Source organism: Neofelis nebulosa, chromosome 6 (genome assembly GCF_028018385.1).
Source record: "Neofelis nebulosa isolate mNeoNeb1 chromosome 6, mNeoNeb1.pri, whole genome shotgun sequence".
NCBI classification, from domain to species: Eukaryota; Metazoa; Chordata; class Mammalia; order Carnivora; family Felidae; genus Neofelis; species Neofelis nebulosa.
Window position 1 is genome coordinate 2,032,523 of NC_080787.1, and position 15,052 is coordinate 2,047,574.

Consider the following 15,052-nt stretch of genomic DNA (forward strand, 5'->3'; position numbering starts at 1 on the left):
TCAGGAGGAGATGCGGGACTTTAAAGTCCCTCACTCGTTTTGGAAAATGAAGTCTTCTCTTCCCTGGAGACTCACCTTATATTTGTCCTTCCCACAGCTGGGGTTGGGGCTTGCTCTGTCTCACTGGCATCTTGGTTTTGTTAACTCGTAAGCACTTTCTGTGAGTGGGTGCAGCACCCTGACCTCCTCTCTATCTTCAACCCCTTACAACAGAGCCACTCCATTACAACCACTCCAGCAAGCATTTGCCGAAGGACTGCCTGAGAGGCCAGAAGGAAATGCATGTGCCTTTCTCTGTCTAGTGCTTTTGTGTCATTTTCTAAGAGATTTTCAATTTTGCATGTGATTCTTGAGTACATCAAGTGTCAAGTTGAAACCATCTCAATCAACACCACAAAGAAAATAGTCTGAGGGTAACACAGCAACCCAGCCTTGCCAAGCATTGCCTTTTGCTGCCTTCATTATCAATGGAATGAGTCTTGTTAAAGTAGATTTGGCTCCATGAAGCTGAGAGTTTTCCACCTGAAATCTCTTTCCTGGAAGTAATCCCAGACTGTGTGACAGTTCATATCATGTTGTACGTCAGGAGATGATGTTGTTCTAAGATTGGCCTTTTGAAGGTGGAGGCACGGGTTGCAGTCCTGAACTCTAGCGATGTCTGGGAGTGAGCTGCAATGTTAGTGAAACCATATTCTGGAAGGTCGTCTTTCAGGTGATTGCCTGTGTCATGGTACAACTTTTGGACTGAGAATCAGGGCTCCCCATGGAGGTGTAAGACTAGTGATGATCCCCTGCTTCATCCTAATGGGTACAGTTGGTCAGATATGGTTTTTCACTCACTGATGAAATGAGTCTTCACCATCTCAAACAAAAGACCAACTCTGGGAAGGCACAAAGTACAATGTTATTTGATGACTTTATGATAAAGGAGAGGAAACGAGAACTAGAAAGACAGTTCCAATAGTAGAGACGCGGCAGCAGACAGAAGTTGAATTTTCTTGAACTTAAATGGGGTGTTCACTTCATTTCTCTGATTGGGTTGTCAGTCTGTGCATTTATGGGAGAAGTGGGGGAAGGGATATTTGCATAGGACTTCAAGAGTGCTGGGAGGTAAAAAGGGAGAACCTCTGGACCTTGTTCCTGACTGTGTATGTATCTTTCCCATCATAGGAAGCTGAAAATGACACTGTGAACTGGTGGCAAAGAAGAATCAGCTGGCAGCTGCAGGTAAAATTTGAAAATAGCTACTTAAGGGGCGCCTGGGTGGCTCAGTCGTTTAAGCGTCCAACTTCAGCTCAGGTCATAATTTCACAGTCCGGGAGTTCGAGCCCCGTGTCAGGCTCTGTGCTGACAGATCAGAGCCTGGAGCCTGTTTCAGATTCTGTTACATCTCTCTCTGTCCCTCCCCCGCTCATGCATGTGCTCACTCTCTCTCTGTCTCAAAAATAAACATTAGGAAAAAAAAGAAAATAGCTACAGAAGAAATAAACAAGTGCAAGTGAGTTCAGCTAGTAATTACCAGCAGCTCATGAAACCGCTGTTCATTTTTTGGTTTTTAATCTTTGTGCAGTGTTTAAAGTCAACATATGCATAGAGTATTAACAGATAAAAAAGGTAAGTTTAGAAAGAATAAAACAATTAAGTTTCTAAACATTTGCAGATCTCAAGTAGTGGCCAGACTGTGTGGAAACTTTGTCCATGCTAACATTCCTCGGAGGTGGTGTCAATTGTCATCATATGTAGGAAAGCAGTGTGTCATACAATGAATCATACCCATCAACGTGGTAGTGCCATTTCATGGCCCTCATCTTTGCAACCCTGGGAAACATGGTGAGGATATAAGTTATAGAAGAATAGATCTTTATGATAAAAGACACTTGTCACATGATGAGTTAGAGAAAGATTGAAAATGGGAAGGAATTCTATGAACTCTGAACCCTACAGGCATGGAATAATGAGTAAGGAAAAGATGTAACAATAGCTTTGATCCTACTGGTCATTGATAATCATGTGCAAAGTGTTTCATGTGTAAGAATAAATTGTATCCTGGGACAAATATGAGGTTGTTGGGAACGTGGACAGCTTATTTAAAATCATACCCAATATCGGGCCTTATTTGACAAGAGCAATTGTAACTCACAGGCAACAAATTGAACAAACACGGGAACAGCTGCAGCAGGCACAGCTCCCCTTTAGATACCAGGTAACCTGAGTTCTGCCTGACATACTGAACCCTTAGCGCCTCACGCGGGTGAGTGTAGTGGCCCTTGGAATCCCTGACCACGGGCTTTTCATTGTTGGCTTTTTCAGCTTGCAGTTCATGAGAAGAATGCTCAGGACAACTAGGTAAGTGTTTTCTTGTTTCCTCCTCTTTCTTTGGTGCATAGTGTGGCACCACCTTCCGACTGAAGGTGGATGTGTTTTTTCTCCCCCAGATCAAGACTCAGATCTGGGACAGGGAGATGGCGGAGCAGGGCAGGGAGGTCGCTTACTTGAAATACAGGTGTGGTCATTTGACTTGCGTTTTTATGGGTGTTTCCAGGGATGACGCCTGCACTGTTTGTTGTCTAGTAGACGACGCGGTGTTGCAACTCTTCTAGAAGTCCATTATTTTTCTGTATCCAAGACTGGACGGGATGGAAGCAAAGAGGCTGCCTGAGGGATACATGAGGCAGAAACCAATCACTGCAAGAACCCTCCACGGAGAGGTAAGGAGCACGTTGTGATGTGCCGCAGTCTAATTTCTGCTGTGCAGCCTGTTCCTGTGTGTGATCATCGTGTGGTCTGGAAAGAATCACAAGCAGTCAGGACGGCAGGTGGTCTGAAGGGGTGACAGAAGGGTGTTCTCCTCTGGTGCCGCAGACAGTGAGGCACTTGTCCCTGTGACTGGTGGAGCTCATGCCCCTCCTCTGACGGTGACCCTCCCACCTCCTCTAACATCCCGGTGTCTGAAGAGCCTGGAAACCTTCTTCCCACCCGGACACAATACGAAGACTTTAGTTTATTTGAGGAGAAGGTCATTTATTCACTAGTTTTAACAGTCTTTCTTTTTGTTTGTTTTGCGAACTGTAGCCCTACATCCCTCATTTCAAGTTCCATAAAGCTTAGCTTAGTCCTCTGATGGTATCAGTGCAACTCTGCAGCTTCACTGCTAACTTCTGACAGTTTTCCTTTTCTCGATAGTGTCAAATTAGTCTTTCCTTATATACTAACTGCTCTCATGTGGAAGGCAGCTTGTAGATAAGCTGGGAGATTGAACAATTTGCCTGAAGCCTGAAGAAATGCACCCTTCTTGAGGACTCATTGAGGATATACACCAAACCAGTATTCTCAATGTTATTCTTTTTTGTTAATTTTATTTATTTTGAGAGACGCATAGACAGAATGCCAAGCAGGCGCCACACTGTCAGTGAGGAACCCAATGCTGGGCTTGAATTCACAAGCTGTGAGATCGTGACCTGAGCCAAAATTAAGAGTTGGATGCTGAATCCAAGCATCCTCAGATTAATTCTTGATCTGTAATGGAATCGTGATTTCCCATGATGTATACTGAGAAAACTGTTTTACTGGTGAATTCTAAATTGCTAGTTTGCCTGGCCTGTCCACAGTTATGTGATTAATTATGAAACAACATGAACTAGGGCACCATGAGGCCTTTATCAAGGTGAGGGGACGGTTCTCCCCCTTATCCTTGGGGACCTGACCATAGGGAAAAGTTTAAGATATTTGAGGAATGAGTTGAGGGATTGTTTTCATTCCGCACAGTCCTCTAAAAGCAGAATAAACCTCTGTCCCTTCTAGGGTCTTTAGTAGATCGAGAAACTGCTGAAACCTTTGTGGGTTACAGTGGCTCTGACGGTACCAAGAATGCATACAAGGACAAGGTAAATGCCAGGGCCATTCTCAGTTGTAACTCTTTTGGGAAACCCTCATCTTTATGTACAGCATGCTCCCCGGCCTTGTCTCATTTTGCGTGTTGTGTGATATGTCTGTTTGTACTTTCTTTTCCAAATGCACACTCATAACCCAGGAGCCCACAGGCTTCTCAATTTTTAATCTGTCAGCTTTCTGTGGTAAGTTTAGAAGCCAAAAGCGCTCAGAGACTGAGTACCTTAAGGTTTTTCCATGAGTTTCAGGAAATAATGAGAGGAGGATGACTGCACACTCCAAACAGAGGTCTCCCGGCCTGGGTGATGCCTTCCAGACCTCACCTCTGTGGGAACAGTGTGGCTGCTGTGTCTTCCTTTCTTGATTCTGGCTAGGAGATGAACCGGTTAGAAACGACATCATGACTCCAACTTTTTATTATGTGCCCTGTGCCATTTAGAGTGGTCATAGAGAAAGCCAATGTCATCACCTTTCTGTCTTTGTTGGTAAATGACTTGTCTGGAATCCTCCAGCTATACCTTAGGTAAAAAACAATTTGCACACTGTGTCCTTCAGTTGTGTTTCTATGAGCAGTTTCTGGTTGTGTCCCCAGTCACTGTTAGAGCTGATATAATCTCATGACACATACCAGTTTTATACCAAAACACTTGCATGAAATCTGTTATGTGAATTTCTCCCTCTTTTTTTCCGTTGCACATAACTACTCTGTGTCCTTTAGTATGCTTAAAGTCAGAATTCCCTATGAATTAAGATGAACACATCTGAACTTTGTAGACATTCACCACAAGTAACTCGTTCTTCACAGAAGACTCTCATTCCCCTGCAAGATTCCAGGCATCCTCCACTCCCCAGAGGTCTCCAAGGCCTTTGACAACACTTCAAGAGGGAAGACTCCTTTCTCAGGGAGAGGACCAGAGGAGGCACAGTGAGGGTCCGGCTGCAGAACGTTTTGCCAGGAGTGGCTGTGATTCCATGAGCAGAATATGAGTCGTTTATTCCCAATCATTTTTTTTGTGTTCTTAATATAGCAAAAGCAGAGCATCTGGAGTCGCCGTAGAGGAGGGATGCAGGGTGAACCTGGACATCGATGGCTGCCTGTCGGGAGAATGCTACTTCATTAATCTGTAGTTACTTCTGTTAACCCTCTAGGACAGGACCCTTGCCATTTTACTTCCGCAGACATGGGCAATGATGTGTGGTGGCAATAGGTTAACCTCTTGCATCTACTACCCCAAGCTGTAGGTGGTATCCAGTGGCAGGGACAGACTTTTCAGGTACTGATGCTACTCTCTTGGGTCCTGGTGGTAGAGAGATGGCAGGTGCTGACACCTTCTTCTCTGGGTTACAGCTGCTTTTGGTATTGGTTCTCTTGTCTGGCATATGGATGTAGCTGTCACTTCTGTTCTGCAGGGCAGTCTGGATCCTGGGGACCTCCTCCGTTAACTGGATGATTCTGCATGCCCTACCCTAGACATGCCCCGCCCCCATGGACTATTAGGCACGTCCACCTCCTGAACCTTAGTTGCCCTGAGGCCACCCGGAACCCCTCCACCTGCAACACTTGGTAAGATGATCTAAGCACTAGGATTTGACTCTAAAACACGCTCACCTTATTTTGTTGCTGTTAGGTCTTGGGCCAAGGTGCAGAGGCGGTACCACAGACCATTGTGATGCAAGGGGAATGTGTCTGCTGCCATTACCATATTCCTCAAGTTGCTCAGGATCTCATCTTTGTCCTTTCCCCCACCATGGGTTGGTACAGGCATCTCTTGTGGAAAAGGAATGGGGCCGTATGCAGAAAAGCAGACACAGCGCTTCAGCAGAAATGCCCTGTACACAGTCCACTTGCTGGGATCTGTGAGGCATGAGGCACAATGTAACGTACGTCCATCTAGTTGTGCTCACAGCCATCCATAGTTGTTCTATGAGTGATGAATACATCTGAATCAGGGCTTTTAGGAGTCTTCATCAAGTTATAAGGGATGGTTCTTCAAGTTCTTTTTGGGTATCACCGGAGGCATGTGGGACACCCTGTGCATGTAATTTGGGATCTCACTGGGACAAAGAGTTTAAGTTGACGGAAGTATGAGGGGAGGGTTTTTTGTTTTGTTTTTGACCTCCAAACACTCTACTCAAGTCAGAATAAACCTCCATCCCTTCTAGAGCAGGTCCAGAAGTAGGTGTCACAACCAAGAGTGACATCGACACTGGCTCTGCCAAAACTACCAAGAAGCACAAAGTAAATACTGTGGCCATTTTCAGTTCTAAGTCTTTACGGACCGCCACATCTTTCTGTACAGGACACACTCCTGTCATTGTCTCTGGTTTGTGTGGAGTATGGCCTGTCTGCTGTTTTTGTTTTTTTGTTTTTTTTCCCAAATGCAAAACCTTTATCACCGAGTCTATGGGATTCCCTATTTTCCAGCTGGCATCTCTTTGTGGTAACTTTAGAAGCTAAGCGTGCTTAAGGGTGAGAACCATAGGGCTTTTCCAATGTGTTCCTGGAATAAATCAAGGAGGATGACACCACACTCCACTTGGAAGTCTCCTACCTTGCCTCATTCTTTGTGGATCTCCTCAATGTGGAATCATTGCTCTTGCTGTTTCTTCCTCTCCTGTTTCCTTCTATTGAGGGTTTTAACGTGCTCAGAAAAATCTGTGGGTATCCTTACAATTTGAAAATGCAAACTGCCTTCACTCCAACTTATATTTTTGTATGTGTCATTTACAATGGTCTTAGACAAAGTAAATTTCATACCCATCAGCATTTTGGTAAACATGCTGTCTAGAGTCCCTTCAGGTGTGCCCTGGGCACAAATATCTGAACTATAAGAGGTGGCATATTTGCCATAGAAAACATGCACTGAAACTTAAGTTGTGAAGAGAAAAAATCCAAAATTACCTGTGTGTCAAGTCCCCACGGTGTCCTTCACTTGTGTTCACATGAGCACATTCTCTCGTGTCCTGTGTCACAGGTACAGCTAAAACATGGAAACTTACACCAGACATCAAAGTGCATTTGTGTTAATTTTGTCTTTTAGAATTTCAGCTCATTTTTCCAGAGGACACAATTACCCTGCAGAGTGTACTGCACTTAAGCTGAGAAGTACCTCTGAATTCAAATAAATTAGCTGAACCCAACTAACATGTATAGGCTACCTGTTTCTCTAAGAGCATGCTTTCCCAGGTCCTCTACAGGCCCTCACTGTGCCCATGGATAGCACTTCCAGAGAGGAGGAGATCCCATTGTCGGGACAGTAGTTTGGACACAGGCAGGGGCTTAGAGGCAGAACTTTGAGCCACGAGGGCTATGATTCCATGTGTGGACACTGGCTTTGTCATTCCTTCTCATTCTGTAGTTCTTCACATACACAATAAACAGCCTCTGTGGTGGAGGGGATGAAGGGTGGAGTGTGATCCTGGACATAGTTGACTTCCTATCTGGAATATGCTACTTTGTTAATTTAGTATTCAGCCTATAAATCTTCTAGGAAAAGGACGCTTGCTGTTTCTATGTTTCCAGACACGTGGGGACATTAGTTTACCCCAATCACATCCTCTTCCCACCCCAAAGCTGTAAGTGGAACCCAAAGTATGGGTAGAGATTTTGGCACTGATGCTGCCCTCTTGGAACCTGGTGGTGGGGAATCTAGTAGGATATGAGCACCGCTGCTTTGGGTTTCCGCTTTTTGCTGGTGTTGGTGCTCGGTTCTGTCCTATGAACACACCTCTCATTTCTTTTCCGCAGGCTATTTTTTATGCAAGAGTCCTGGTCCTTTCCCAGGATTGCCTTGCAGGCTGTACCCTGTGGACCACCCTTCACCACCAGTCATGGGCTATAGGCCACATCCCCCTCCTCCACCTACTCTCTTTGTTAAGATGACCTGAACTGGATGAGTGGCTGGTAAAGTATATTCATCTTCTTCATGATTGACTTTGTGGCAACGATGTAGAGATGGTTGTGAGTCTTGGCAATCCAACTACAAACTGCCTGAGGACACTGTAGCATATCTCAAGTTTCTCAGGACATACATACAATGGGCAGTGTCATGTCCCTGTAATACAGTGAGCTATACGTTTCTCTTGTCAAATGAAAGAGGATTTTTTACACAAAAGCAGACGTATCAGCAGTACTGGGGCGTATGTTGGAGACACAATGTGTTGGGTTCTCTAACTTTTAGAGCATCAGGTGTCCTGTGTGAAAGAGGGACATTCATTAAACGATGCAGACCTTGTGATCACCATGATGGAAACACCAGTGAAGGATCCAGTGCAAAACCGGGGGAGACTTGAATCATACAGGAATAGAAGGGAAGTTGAGCACAATAAGCAGAGTTTGAGGAGGTGCAGAGGGGAGGGTGTTGGGGGTCAGTGAGATGCAGCTGGAGGTCATTCCTGGCCACAGCCTGAGCAGGGAGTGTGAGGTCCATACAGAGCTGCTATGTGGGACCGCTCTCAGTGCACAATGCACTGTTCATCTCCAAAATGTCAGTGTGTTGCCAAAGTGCACGCAGGTAATCACCTAAAAAGATTCTTGTCTCCCTGGATTTTCCTGAAGGTTGTACATATTTGTGGGGGGAAAAGAGCCCTGGAGATATGGGGAATTTAACTTGTTCTTATGAAAATGCTGTATGCCCAAGTTCATATCCCTCAGTGAGACTAAAAGTGGAGACAGTTTCTAGATCAGCTGAGTCATCCTACAATTCAGGGCTGGCCAGATGCCACCCCTGCTGGACCCCTGTCATCACCCTGACTACAGCTTTGCATCTCCTCAAACTTCTCTCACAATATCCTGAGGCTTTGCCTGTGTTCCTGCTGTCTCAGCCCTAATAACAGTTCTCAGTGGGACCTACACAGAGCCTCAGCTGTGTTATCTGTGAAAACAGGGGTAATATTTGTTTCTAAGAACAAGAGAAAAAGAAGACATTCAGTGTATAAAGCATCTGCAAAATCTCTGGGAACACGCTTCTCACAGTTTCAGTTAAGATAGCTCCACACAATGATCCTCCAAAAAAGATGGCCACAGGAGTTCATTAAACTAGGACTGTTAACAACTCAGCCCAGGGAGTGGGAATCGCGGTTTTAAAAAATAAGACAATGTCCCTCGTTTTTCTATTAGAATTCGGGCCCTGCCACACAGTGAAAGAAAAGCTAATTATGAGAATGTGTACATTCAGAGACCTAGATCTGAAGACAATCATTTTCTATTACACATAATCTCACAGATGCCGCCACACACTACAGTGTTCGTCTGAGGCCACAGCCACAGATAAACTACAGAAGACAGAATGCATGTAGGAAAACATAAGATCACAGGGAAATAAACCAAAATCTCTTTGCCTTGTAGGACAACTCTTTTGAAATTTGAAGAGGACTGTGCATGGTGACAGACTATCATGTTTGTATATACATTTTAAGAATGTGTCAGATCTACCTGAATGCTTTCCATGCCCATCCTGTCCCCTCCACTTTGTCCTTCCTACTGTCCCCTAATCCACCTTTCATCGTTATGTCTCTGTGTCAGCGTCTGCTTCTAGGACCATCTACTCTCACTCCCCATTGGTGCACACAGTGGGGTTCCTGTACACACAGGTAACAAAGTACCGGAAATGGTGGAGGGAGTTTTCTGGGGTGATGGGACCTTCCTATATCTAGGTGCTTATGCTCATTTATTTTGGAAATATTCCCTGAGTCCATGATGCCTTCGGGTCAGATAGGTATCTGTCCTTAGGAAATGGCTGAGATCTAATGGTGGAGAAGGATGAGGGACCAGCAGTGACTGTGGTAGAGGAGTGAGGGTCAGACCCATGCCCAGGATGCCAGGTGTTCACAGACAGCACCACGTGTAGGAGGACTCTGAGGAGCAGAGATTTCTTGATCAGACCCATGGACTACATAATCATCCTGCAGTTTCCTCACTGAGCGATGGCCAGAGCAGAAGGACAGCAGCTGGAGGACACCCTGATCATGGCTGGAGTGGAGCAGTGGGCCTGGGGGATTGAGTCAGGGAAAGGGACAGGCAGAAGGCAGCAACAGGGAGTTTGAGAGACAAAGGAAAGAGAAGAGAAGGGACCCTTCTCTGCTGACTTCACCTACATTTCTGTGTGACCAAAATGAGACGCTTGTCTCCCAGGGAAGGGAAGAGGGCTGGCAAAAAGACAGAATGACATACTCAGCTCAAGTGCCCAGGGTATCTGCCTTGCTCTTGAGTACCTAACACAGGAAGCACGTGCTTTCTGTCATGATTGGAACTGCAGCTCGTACCATTTAGTGAAAATCTATCCAATTATGCATCCCTCAGCATTAAAGTACTCCAACAAAATTAAGTGAACAGACTGAAAGATACAACACAGGATAAAGTCCAAAGGTAGAATGACTGCAATACTTTCGGGCATACAGTCTATCAGAAAAGGAGGTAGGTACCCTAGTGCAGGCCTTCAGACACCTGGGCAATATGTGAAAATGTAAAAAAAAAAAAAAAAAAAAAAAAAAAAAAAAAAAAAAAAAAAAGTCCTTACTCCAAAAGCAACATTAGCTCTAGACACAAAGGGATCATGATTTAAGGTTTAGAGAGAAAGCATGTGACTTCATGGTGCTGTATCCAAGAGATCAATTCTCATCCAATTATACCCTTTAATTTGAGGCTCTTTGTTATATGTAAATTATACCTCATTAAAGAGAGTTTCAAAGCACAAAATACTAGAAGCAATGTGGGAACGTTCCTTTCAAATCCTGAAGTGCATGGGTGAGATGAGTCTGTCTACCCATGTCTCAAAAATCCAAAATAATAAGACACTTAAAAAATTAATAGCAGACTAAGCAGACCCTGAGCTCACATTGTCCCATGTTTTCAACTGCATAACATCCACATCCAAGTCCATGAACCAGAGAACGATCCAAAGACTGGCAGAACAAACTCCACACCTAAATAGAAGCTGCATCAGAAAGGTGGAGTCTGGCTGCCTGCAGAAGGGGCAGAAAAAGTGAGCCCTCACACCAGGGAAGACTTATCTCCATAACATTGGGCATTAAAACCCAGGGGGGCTGAATTCCCTTGAGTTTAGATCCTGGGCTTTGGAGGTCAGCTGACCCAGCACTGGGTGATCCAGGAGGATGAGTGATAGCCAGGTCCCTGCCTGTGTAGAGAGGCAACGTAAACATGGCATTTCACACAATGCTTAGGCCACAGGGGACACATGTATTCATGCTGATCCTTGATTCTTGTCTCAGCTGGCCTGCCTGGGTCCCGCTGACACTACTGACAGCAAGCACAGCCCACAACAGGCACGCATTCAGTGCAGACCTCCGCACTGAAAGGAAAAGTAACCCACCACAACAGCAGGGAGTGAGCAATACCCATACGATATCCTCCTGAAGGTCCAGGTTCTATAAACGGAGATGTGCACTGCTGAGGACTCCAGGACCTCTTCTTCATAACGGCATTAATTTCAAGATCAGAACGCACAGCTGACTTTCCTAACACAGAGAAATGGAGCCAGAGAGACAGACAAAATGGACACACAGAGATGTTTATCCACAGTGAAAGACCTAGTCAAAGCCACAGCCAGAGATCTAAGCCAAAGACATATAAGTAACATACCTGATACAGAATTTAAAGCAATGATCATAAGGATACTCACTGGAGTTGTGGAATGAGTAGAAGAGTGAGACCCCTGACAGAGGTAAGATATAACATAGTTACACACTGAGGACACAATAAAGGAGAAACATGCTTGCTGGAATGAACAGAGGGATGGAAGAAGCAGCCGAACAAACTAGTGACCTCGAAGACTAAGTGATGGAAATTAATCACACTGAACCAAAGAGAGAGAACAGAATTCTGCAACGTGAGACAAGACTAAGGGAACTCAGTAACTACAGGAAAGATAATAGTATTCATATTGTAGGAGTCCCAGAAGGAAGAGAAAATGGGGAAGAAAATTTATTTGAGGAAACAATAGCTGAAAACTTCCCTAATTGGGGGAGGAAAACAAACATCCACATCCAGGAGACTAGAGAACTCCCATCAAAATCAGGCCAACACACAAACCTATTGTAAGGAAACTTACAAATTAGGGTGAGAGTAAAGAAAAACTCATAAAAGCAGCAAAACAGTCCTTAACTTAGAAGGGAAGACCCATGAGGCTAACTACATATTTCTGAAAAGAAACTTGGCAAGCCAGAGTGACATCACATATTCAAAGTGCTGAATGGAAAAATCAGCAGCCAAGAATACTCTATTCAGCAAGGCTATCTTTCAGGATGAAGGAGACACAGACTTTCACAAAGAAAAACTAAAGGAGTTTGTACCACTAAACCAGTCCTGCAAGAAATATTAAGAGGGATTCTTTGAGTGGAAATGAGAGACCAACAGTGACAGTATAGAGGTAGAAGACAAGTTCAAGTAAAAAATGAACATTTCTGGGAAAAAATCAGTTAAAATACTCAGAGAAATGGATCTGAAATATAATAACATCTGCCAAAAACCTAGGGAGGAGAAAGTAATGGGTTCAAAGGTAAATGACCATCAACTTAATACAAACTGCTAAATGCAGAAGAGGTTATATAAACACCTAACAGTAGCCATATCCTAAAACCAGTCATAAATATGCTAAGAATAAAGAAATCAAAATGTATCACTAAAGAAAATAAGCAATACATGAAACAAAGGCAAGAAAGGATCAGAGAAAATCATTAGAAACCACAACGAAACAGGCAATAAAATGGCAATACATATATACATAGCAATCAATTTTGAAGGGAAATGGAGTGAATGCTCCAGTCTAGAGAGGTAGGGTCTAAGAATGGATGACAAAACAAAACAGATTCTGATGCCTACAAGTGACCCACTTTACACCTCAAGAATGATAGGATAGCGAAACATCACACAAATGAATGTCAAAAGAAAGCTGGGGTGGCAATATTTGTATCAGAAAAAATACACTCAAAAAAGTACATAACAAGAGACAGAGGAGGACAGTATAGAACAGTAAATGGTACAATCCCAAAAGAAGATATAACAACTGTAAATATATCCCACAATTAAATGGGATTTATTCCCGAGCTACAAAGGTGGTTCAATATTCGCAAATCAATCAATATGATACAATACATCAACAGGAGAAAGGATAAGAACCAGATGATCAGGAAATCCGGGTGGCTGATCCTTTAACAGTCTGAAATCAGCTCAGGTCATGACTTCATGATTCCTGAGTTCAAGTCCTGCGTCAGACTCTGTGCTGAAAGCTCAGATCCAAGAGCCTCCTTCGACTTCTATGTCTCCCTCTCTCTCTGCCCCTCCCTGCTCACGCTCTCTCTCAAAATTAGTAAACGTTAAAAGAAAAGCAGCATACAGTCATTTCAATACATGCAGAAAGGAACATTTGACAAAGTACAACATCCGTTCATGCATGTAACCCCCTAAAGTAGGTTTACAGGAAACATACATTAACATCATAAAGGTTATCTATGAAAACCCTGCAGTTATAATCAAGCTTAATGGGGAAAATCTGAGAGCTTTTCCTGTAAGGTCAGGAAGAAGACAAGGATGTTTACTCATACCACTTTTAGTAAACAAATTACTGGAAGTCCTAGCCACAGCCAGCAGACAAACAAAATGAAACTATTTGCAGATTACATGACACTATATATAGAAAACCCCAAAGAGTCCACCCAATAACTGCTAGAACTGATAAATGAATTCAGCAATGTCACAGGATGCAAAATCATTGTACAGAAATCTGTTGCATTTGTAGACCATACAGAAGCAGTAGAAAGAGACATTAAGAAAACAGTCCCATTTACAGTCATACAACAAAAACAAGGTATCTATAAATCTAACCAAAGTGGTGAGCGACCTATACTCAGAAAAGTATAAAACAGTGATGAAAGAAATTCAAGATGACACAAAGAGATGGAAGGACATTCCATACCCACGGATCAGAAGTACAAATATAGTGAAAATGTCTATGCTTCCCAAAGCAATTGACAGAATTAGTGCAATTTCCATCAAATTACCGACAGCAGTTTTCACAGAACGACAATAGTCCTAAAATTTGTATGGAACCAAAAAAGACCCCAATCTTCAGAATAAACAATCTTTATGTGAAGTGATAATTATGGATGGCACTATGCCTCTGGATCTTCTGCTCCAAAACACAATAACTCTGGCTTAAGCATTTCAACAAACGTTAGACATATCCCAACCAAGGATCATTCTACAAAATACATTCTACAAACGTACCCTCAAAACTTTGCACCTTATGAAAAATATGGAAAAATCTAAAAATTGTCATGGCCAAGTGGAGCCTAAGGAGACAGGATGACTGTAATGTGCCAGCTGGGATGAGTCTGGGCTAGGAGAGGTTAAAACCGAAGCAATCTGAATAGAAATATAAACTTTACTTCATACTACCATATCTCTTTGATACATTGATTGTGATCATGTACCAACCATTATGACATCAATAGTGAGAAACAGTCTGATGTATGTGGATACTCAGTATTATGCTCCCAATTTTTTTTGGTAACTAGAAACCCATCATGAAAGAATAGATTATTAGTAATCATGGTTTTTCTACACATAAGATTACATAACCAGTTCCAGTATTAGTTACTAGTGATGTACATGTACCTATTCTTGTTCTTACTATTGTTTAATTTAAATAATAGCATTCATGGTACAGAAAACTGAATGCATGATAAACACTTCATAGAAACATCTACTTTACATATTTTAAGATAGTAACGTATGTATATACCACTCTATTATGTGGTATGTAAATGTTTTTCTGATCTTGAACGAGCATGTCATTGAATGGCTTTCCATAAAGGTGGTTATGCTAGATAATGAATGATACTCAGATTTTATAGGATGTACGTCACATCATGCCTGAACATTGTCAAAAATAAAAACATACACGCGGCCAGATGAAGCATTGTGACTGGCTCACTTATTGTAAAGAACCCTTGCTTTACTATTTTCACGTATATTTTTAGCAGGAATACAAGAGAATCAAGTATTTCCAAATCGAAGAGATATTCAAAGACTGGAAGAACGATAGGGAGTTCAAAGGGTTTCAGAAGGATAAGATGTGACCATGAAGGGGGAGTCACAGGCAAGCAGCTTTCTCTGGTCCACACTGACATGTTTGCATGAGGATAT